Here is a 9,416-nt window from a genome sequence, read left to right on the forward strand (position 1 = left end):
TGACTCTCAGTTCATCTTAACTTGCAGCACAAGTAGAGAGCTACTACAATTCTCTGAACATTCACACATTTGAAGATGAACTGATGGTAATTTCAGATCATATCACACAAGGTATTTCTGGTAATGCAACTGCATGTATATTATTTAACCGACTGAACAATTCATACAGTACTTTTACATTCACCTGATGCATTATTTAAAGCATTGTGGTTGTCTAAAGCTGATAACCATCAAAACTGTTTATCTGTAAAATACATGAACTTTTTCTGTTTTTATCTTCAGGTCAGTGAATCCATTCTGCTTAATGGAAAATGGAAAATGGAACATATTTTTACTTGATGTTGTTTGAAAATATTGGGTACATAAGATATGCTTTCTTCGGTTTGGGATCGATTCTGTATTGTGCTATTGTATTATTCAATGCCCTCATTATTCTTGCAATTTTTCTGGAAAGGACATTGCACCAGCCAATGTATATTTTGATATCGTGGTTTATCCACAACTCTGTGTTTGGTACAGCTGCTTTCCTCCCAAGGTTACTGGTAGACTTACTGTCTGATACACACTCGGTCTCCCGTGAAGCATGCATCTTACAGGCGTTTGTCATTTATTCATATGCATCAAATGAAAACACAATATTAATGTTAATGGCATTTGACAGGTATGTAGCAATCTGTAAACCATTACAATACAGCAACATAATGACACCCAAGATTTTATCTGTCTTAATAGCGATAAGCTGATCTATCCAATGCTTTGTGTTGGTATTGCTGGTATATTAAATGCCAGACTCACAATGTGTGGTAACAAACTGTGGAAGGTGTACTGTCACAACTGGGAAATCACAAGCTTTCTTGCAAACACTATCGTGAATAATGTTTTTGGCTTTTCATAGTGACCACAACTGTCATCATGCCTTAAGTTTTATATTATACTCTTATGTAAAAATTCTATCATTTGTAGAAAAAGCTCACTAGATTTCAGAAGAAAAGCATATCAAACTTAGATTCCATACATAGTGATCCTCTTAAACTTCTTAGTTGCTCTGTTTTGTGAGGTCACTTTGAGTCGGGTTGCAACTTTGGAAATCCCTATAGGGCTGTCAATCATTCTTTCACTAGAGTTTCTTATTGTACCACCCATCCTGAACCCTATTGTTTATGGTTTCAATTTTTCCTGAAATTGCAAAAAAATTATGTGGATTATAAAAGCGTGCACGTAAGCTGTAAGTAGATGCAGATTCAATAATTGTAAATGATTGTATTGTATAAATTATGTAATCAATGATTCTGTGAATTTGAAACATTATGCTTTTACTGTAAATCTTCTGCAAAATTATGTACTATATATTTTATTTGTAATTTAGCCTGTTACTAGATCTGGCATAACATGGGTTAGACCCTGGTTACTTCTCAGATACCAAATATATCAGATAATTCTAACACTGACTGTAAAATTAATATATGCAGTATAATATATATGGGGTAACACTTTAGAATAGGTAACGATGTTAACTAATAACTACGACCTTTCCTCTATACATTCTTCTTCATTTGCTGCTTATTAAAGGTTAGTAAGGTACTTGTTAAGTTTAAGTATTAGGTAGGAATAATGATGCAGAATAAGGCATTATATGTGCTTAAATAGCACTAATAAATGGCAACTATATTAGTAATAAACATGCTAATAAGCAACTATTAGGGGTAACCAGAAATAAAGTTTTGCCATATATGGATATGTTTTATTTTATTTTTTAAATCTATTATTTACATTTTGTTTTCAGATTTCTTACTGGTGTATCTGCCAGCTCAGAAAAGTTGATAAGAAAACAAACATACAGACTGTGGTTTGTTTTATTGTTTCCTCAAATTTCTTTTTATTCTTTCTAATTTTGTCTAATTAAACAAAATCATGGAATTTGCATTTTGTGGATTCCATTTAATGTCTCATTAAATTTTTATATTCAAAAGCATCTGTAACCTATTTATTTTATACACAACAATAACTATAAAATATTTATATAGTTCTAAGCAACAGGATGACCACAAGTTTGGGAATTGTCATAAGCATCAGAGGAGGTGTGTTTTGCGCCATTTATGCAAAACAGATTATGATACAGAAATACGGCAGCACCTGTAAATAAAGAGGCAAGGCAGAGTCATTAACCAGGCGGAGATCGACAGGAAGTGAGAATCAGAGTCCAGTGAATGAGCAGGGTCGGGCAGGCAGCAAACAAGCAATCTATAAACGGAGAGAAACAGCCCAAAGAACTAACCAGAAAACAATCACAAGTAAAAACACTCAGAAATGATGAAATGAACACCAGGTTCCAGCATATATGCTTGTATATAGAATAGCCACAGGCACGCCTCTTACTTCCACTCACTATTACAAATCTATATCCCCTGTTGAAGTATAAAATCAGCTAATAAGAGATGCCTCATGGTATCATCAAAGAGAGGCTCAAAATCACTCCAGAACATTCTCATTTACAGTCCTGGTGAAATGATCTTTTACCCCCATACGGAAAGCTGATCCTCTCAATCTTTAAACAACAGCTGAAAACTCTTATTACTGATATTGTCAAACCAAATTGGGTGAAATCAGTCAGCTTCGATTGATTGTTTGGATTGAAACAATGTGTTCTGTGTGTATATACATAGTGCATGGTTTTGCTAAATCTTTGTAAATATAAGATTGTTGTATAACCTTTGGGTTGTAATCTAAAGTGTTACTTATTATGTCTGTGTGTTTGTGCACTGAGGCGGCGGAGCCTAAAAGTGTCACATGCACTTTAGTGTATAGTGTATTTTAGCAAATTGCCAGACAAAATAAATGCTGTGTTGCACCAAATGCAGAAAATGTAAGCTAGTTTATTTGCTTTCCTTGGACTTGGACATCTATTGAATTAAGTAAATGGATGTGGTCCAAAGAGTGTGACAAATGCTTTTAAGATGGCTGAACAATTGATAACTTTGTGAGACACTAGTGACCCCAGTCTCCCTCTTGTGTTTAGTGTGTGCACTTTGTTCTGGGATCTTATTTTAAATCAAGTATGATCCTAAAAAGAGTATGTGTGCAAAAACTGTATGTCCAAAATATCTGCTTTCATATATGCCATACATATGCACACCTGTAAGCAATGTTAGAAATCATAAACCACCTGCAAGCGTATGTGATTTGAATCAGCCTCATATGCTGCCGTTGTGTACACATCCGTTTTTAGGCATGAACAGTCAATGCAAAGCATCTATTGAATGCTAATGTGAATATTAATAAGAACAGTATCCAGTGTCTTCACGAGAGGTGTGATCCAATAATGGAGCAATAGGTCCTAGGTGTGAAATAACAGAATCTGAAATGGCAAGACAATGGGTAATTCCAAAATGGCACCAAACAGATGAAATGAGAGAAAACAGACTAGGATCAAGACATACAGCTAAAACAGACTAATAGCAAGGCTAGACTATACTCCAAAATAGGCTCCAAAATGTTTTGATATCGATACAGATACTTTTGAGTTTGATACTCAGTTCTCTTTTTGATACTAATTTTATAAAATCAATTTTAATAAGATTTTTGTTGACATTTATAAGTCACTGCACAAAGAAGTAAAATATATCCAACACAATAAATCAGTTTAAATTAGGGTGGCACCTACATAGCCTAAAAAGATCTTGAAAAATAATCACAATTAGTTTAATTTGACTATGCCACCCTGGGAACTACTCCCAGTAAGGACTCACAATTAAGTTTTACCAACTGAGGACACATAGTGAGATGTGAGTAGTGACACACCAGTTAATGTAGCCTTCAAAGAATGTTTTTGATGGTTTCACAATGTGAACCACATATTTTAAGTGTAACCAGCATAAACTAGGTGTGTGCTCAACTTGACGAGTGCTACGTGACTCATTACTACGAATGCTTACCATTGGCACGTAGCAAAGAGCTCTGTACACGTTCAAATCTCTTTCTAGGATGTCAATCTGTTCAACGCCACTTCTAGTCAAACACACTGGCTAGTGCTGCAGGCTTTATTGGCTCACTGATGTTGATGAGATTAACCCTTAGTACTGAACAACGAGACATTTTTCAATACTCAGTGGTATCTGAACTCTACAAACTGAAGAGGAGCTTGATCTTTATTCAAAGTGCAGATTCATTTTCATAGGCTTCTTTAAGTACATATCTGCAAAGGGTACTAATAATTTTGATATAAAAAAGACTGATACACAACCTTAATCTGAAATTAAACCTGCACCTTGTAGGTTTAATTGAAGTACCACTAAGCAAGATTGATCAGCACCAGTGTGAGCATTGAAGCAGTCACCAGTGAGTTTGGTTACGCTTGGAAAATGAGTCCAGTGTTTGTAGGTTGTTGAAACCATCATTGGCTGAGATATTGCAATCACTGATGCATACATAATGAAATGGTCTGTTTTTGATGAAATGCAAACACTACTAGTCATTAGTAGATGTTTACATTTTTTCAGTTTTTAATTTTAACTAATAAATAGGTGGAATTGCATTCTACTACTTTAGCTAATTTTTACCATTGTTCTCAATCCCTGACACCGACACGCTTTGGCCTCATTGTTTAAAATATGTCAAAAATGTACATTAATATTGCAAATAAATAAATATAAAGCCAAAATAAAACCCACTGAGAATTTAGCATTTTCTCTAACAAACTCTACTTTACACTATGCTTTTACCTATAAACCTGTAAACCTTTTTGTCCTTGGAAACTAAATTTAAGATTTAAGATATTTTGGATAAAATCCATCTTATTGACTGGCAAGTTCATTTTGAGGATGAACAAAGCTTTCTGGTTTGGAAATTGGGAGTAAGGCAATTTTTTTCTTTTTCTTACATTTATAATCATTTTTTTTCTTTTTTTTACCACTGTAACCCATCCTGAACAATCACAATGGAGATTGAATTTAATCCACTGAACAGTATCAAAACCTACCACCCATACCACCAAACCTGTCCCTAACCTTAAGTAAAGACAACCTAATATATAGTTTGACCAGATTTTCAATTCAACCAAAGTATGATAATAAAACAAAATAAAATAAATCTTTTTGAAACACTTGAAAGTGAAGTTTGAATTGTTTTGCTGCAGGAATATGCATAGCAGGCCTCCTGAGACAAGTTAGATACTATAAAAGCCCACTTGTACCTTGACAACTGACTGCAATTTTTCATGAAGATGCCATGATGGTCATGTTTGAGATATATATCAAAAGGTAATTTTTGATAGTTTGTTCCAAGATGATGAACATTGTTCATTTTCTGTTGTCAAAATTATATGAATTATATTTTGTTCTCTTTCCAGGTCAATGAAAGTATCCTTAAAGTAGTAAAATGGGAAATGGAACATATTTTTATTTCATGTTGTTTGAAATCTTGGGTGTATAAAATATGCTCTTTTCAGTTTGGGGTTTATTTTTATTGTGTCATCTTATACTTTAATGTTCTTATTATTCTTGCTGTAGTTCTGGAAAGGACATTGCACCAACCTCCATGTACATTTTGATTTCATGTTTGTCCATCAACTCTGTATATGGTACTGCTGGCTTTTTCCCAAGGTTACTGACAGACCTGCTGTATGATACACATCAAATCTCCATGAAGCTTGCCTCATACAGAGTTTTGTATTATTTACTCATATGCACTGATGAGCTTACATAATATTAATGCTAATGGCATTTGATAGGTTTGTTGCAATAAGTAAACCTTTGCATTACAGCAAAACATTATTACTACATCGTTTTCTACTCTCTTTAATAGTTATAGCCTGGTCTCTATCCAATGATTTTTGTTGGTTTTGGTGGTCTTTTGACTGCCAGACTGAAAATGTGTGTGACAAATTGTTTGCTGTATACTGCCACAACTATGAAATTGTTAACCATCTTGTGGAAACCAAAATGCTATTAATATTTATGGCCTGATTGTACAATTACAACAATTTTTATTCCTTTGATTTTTATATTATATTCTATGTTAAAATACTTATAATCTGTCAAAGAAGCCTACAAGATTTCAGGAGCAAAGCATATCAAACTTGTATCTCCACACATAGCAATCCTTTTGAAATTTCTCAGTTGCTCTATTTTGTGAGCTTACACTGAGTCGGTTTGTGAATGGGGAAATTCCTGCAGAGCTGGCTGTTATCCTTCACTAGAATTTATTGTTATACCACCCATTTGTAAACCCATTGTTTATGGTCTAAACTTTCCTGGGTATCCGCAAAAAATTAGACATTTTATAAAAGCTTCCAAATAGCCTGCTTTGTTGTTTTACTGTTACACAAAAACAAGTATAGTTGAAAAAAAATTTCAATGCATGTAATGCAGTTATTATGCAAATGTTTTAAAACGCTTTTTCACCTCTCCTCCGATTTCTGGTCCTATAAAAAAAAATTTGTAACTTAAAGCCTTAAAATATGTCATACAATAAAAGGTACTTATAATGTACATAGTAATGATTTTTCTTTTCATAAAGCATTTAAAGTTACAATGTATACATGTTTGTTGAATGTGTGAGGTTAGATGAGGTTAGAATTATTTATGAAATCCTACACTTGCAATACAAATGCATTAACCTCTTAACTGTCACCTGTCTCTTTCTGCTGCTTGAATACACTCTTTCTAAATTTGGTTGAACTGTTAAACGGCATCATTAGCTTGAGGTGGTAAACATTTGTTTTTATATGTTTTATTCTTTGTTCTCTCATGAAATCAGCAAAATTGCAGGCTATTGAGTGATTTATAAACGTAAACATCCAAAATGTAACTGAAGCCAGTTTAAGGACCTGGAAAATCAGTGTGATATGTTCAGATTTTCTGGTTCTAGCTCAGAATCCTGGCAGCAGCTGCTCTCTGATGAGCTGCAGCTGTCCCATGGTCTTCTTGGGAAGGTTGGTGAGGAGACCATTACAGTAGTCCACCCTGCTTGGTGATAAAGGATAAACAAGTTTCTCCATGTTTTGACTGGGGAAAAAATATTGGCTGCAAATGTATTTGAGATGATATTATACTGGTTTAAGTTATTGCTTGACATGACTACTAAAACTGAGATCTTTCTAAAATCAAACCAAATTATTAATTAATTTTTAGTTGTTTGACTCTCACAGTCAGTGCATGCACATTCACCTTGAGAATTTAATCTTTGTTTCAAATGCATTACTTCAGTTTTCTAAAACCAACCCTTTAATTCTGGAACTGTCAGTGTCAGTAGTCACAGTGTTATTGTGTTCACAAAATGAACACAATTAATGCAGTCATCTGTTTGTACACTTTATGAAAGGTATAAATCCCAAAGCCCCAATGTCGCAATGTGTTTAAATCGCAAAGCCCCAATGTCACAAATGTGTTGCAAATAATACATTGTTAATAATGAGTTGAATTATCAGAATAAAACGAGATAGTGGTAAACTACTATATTTTGCAAAAATAAAGGATATATTGGCATACTTATTTTGTCTGTTTCTGCTTATTTGTAGTCAATCAATCAATCAATTAATCAATCATTTTATTTATATAGCGCTTTTAACAAAGAACAGGTTGCATCAAAGCACTGTACAGTGGCAATGACAGGGATGGTAGTGACTTTAGAGTGACCAATTTCTTATTAAATGCAGAGACGGCCCCTGTAGTCAATAATCAACGATAGTCACTAGAAGTTAAGTGTCCCTAACCAAGCAAGCCAGAGGCGACAGCTGCAAGGAAACAAAACCCCATGCATACAGAATGGAGAAAAAAACCTTGGGAGAAACCAGACTCAGTTGGGGCTGCTCTCTTCTGACCGGACGCCCAGCACTTAACAACTCCAGTTCATAATTCTAAACGCAGCTGTGTCAGGTGTAAAATGACTCTTAGTGTGTGAAAAGTGTGCGTGTGAGCATCAGGATCTGGTGATCTGTCGACGGGCGATCTAGGTGTTCTGGTCTCTGATGAACATAATCTCTGTGTGCTGATCCACCATCTAGTCTGGATACAAACTGTGAAAACAGATTGAGAAAGAAACAGAACTAATATTAGCGTAGATGCTATTCTTTTTACGATGTCACAAGTACATCGATTGTAGGAGTAAAATTCCTGGTTCCAGCAAATCTAAGTAATGCAGTCAAAAACTTTTAACGGATTTGAATAATAAAAGCAAAGTTGATGTGTTATGTAGGCTAAGTTAAAAGATGTGTCTTTTAATCTAGATTTTAAACTGGCAGAGTGTGTGTCTGTTTCCCGAACAGAGTTAGAGGATTGTTCCAGAGTTTAGGTGCGTAGATAGGAAAATGACCCGCCGCTCGCAGTTGATTTTGATGGATATCTAGTATTACTAGATGGCCAGAGTTTTGAGAACGTGAAAGTGACGCAGCAGGACTATAATGTGGAGGTAGAGCTCTGCCCAAGTATTGAGGAGCTAAAACCATTCAGGGCTTTATAGGTATCATTAAGATTTTAAATCTATTCAATGCTTCATAGGAGCCAGTGCAGTGCACAGAACTGCCAGTGATCATACTCTGTTCTGTATGACTTGGCTGTCACAGTACACTGCATTTAGAAAAAATTATAATTTCATTTTCCATATGACCTATATATGAGAGGGAGCTCCTGGAACAAAGGCTGTGCTCTCTTGGGTGTGTCTTCTTGGTGAAATGCCCTCTTGGTTGTGCTCTCCAACAACAGCCAAGGAGTGCTGTCGAGATCCATCAGACTCTCTCTACCTCTCAGTGACTGTCCCGCATAGCCTCCGGTGAATGGTTCATTGTTTCATTGCTGTGGACTTGCTCCTTTCTCAGCCAGAAAGTGTCCCTCCTTCATCCCTGTCTTACAAACACCACCACCAAATACCAAAACACTACCACCTGGTAAGACCGCCTGTGTCTGCCCCTTCAGACACTGTAGGACTCAAGGGTAGCTCTTATGAGGCTTACAGTGTTACAAAGGCTTCATCTCAACATCCTTCAAGCACAGTTGGGTTGCATGTACTCACCCAACCGATCGACAGCCCTCATCCGGGAGAAAATACAACCCAGCCATGCGATTCAATTTATTGCGAATTCTCCCAGGTTTAGCTGTACTTGACTTTGCTGTACCACATCCCAGCGATTTCACTATTTCTTCCACTACACCTCTGTAGGGCACTGGCCACCCAAGGCCAACAGAACCTGCGTAGAGAGGCGTAAGGAGGCCCATGTCCAAGAGCCCCAGACATCTGTAATATTTTATACAGCCTTTGTCAGCCATCTACTGGGACTCACTCCTCCAGCCCCCCGGGGCCATTCCCCAGTGGTAGACTATTGTCTTAGAGAGTGAGAGGATCTGGGACAATGCACATCACCATATATTCAGCTGGTGCTCACAGAAAGAAGACCAAGGCAGACTGGAGACTTTGTTCCAAGAGTT

General features: G+C 36.0%; 1 pseudogene; it reads left to right on the top strand.

Moving 5' to 3' along the window:
- Positions 1 to 311: 311 nt before the first annotated feature.
- LOC122359394 lies at positions 312 to 1,180 on the top strand (annotated as a pseudogene).
- Positions 1,181 to 9,416: the final 8,236 nt, after the last annotated feature.

The sequence above is a fragment of the Puntigrus tetrazona genome, chromosome 15 (genome assembly GCF_018831695.1).
Source record: "Puntigrus tetrazona isolate hp1 chromosome 15, ASM1883169v1, whole genome shotgun sequence".
Lineage (NCBI taxonomy): Eukaryota > Metazoa > Chordata > Actinopteri > Cypriniformes > Cyprinidae > Puntigrus > Puntigrus tetrazona.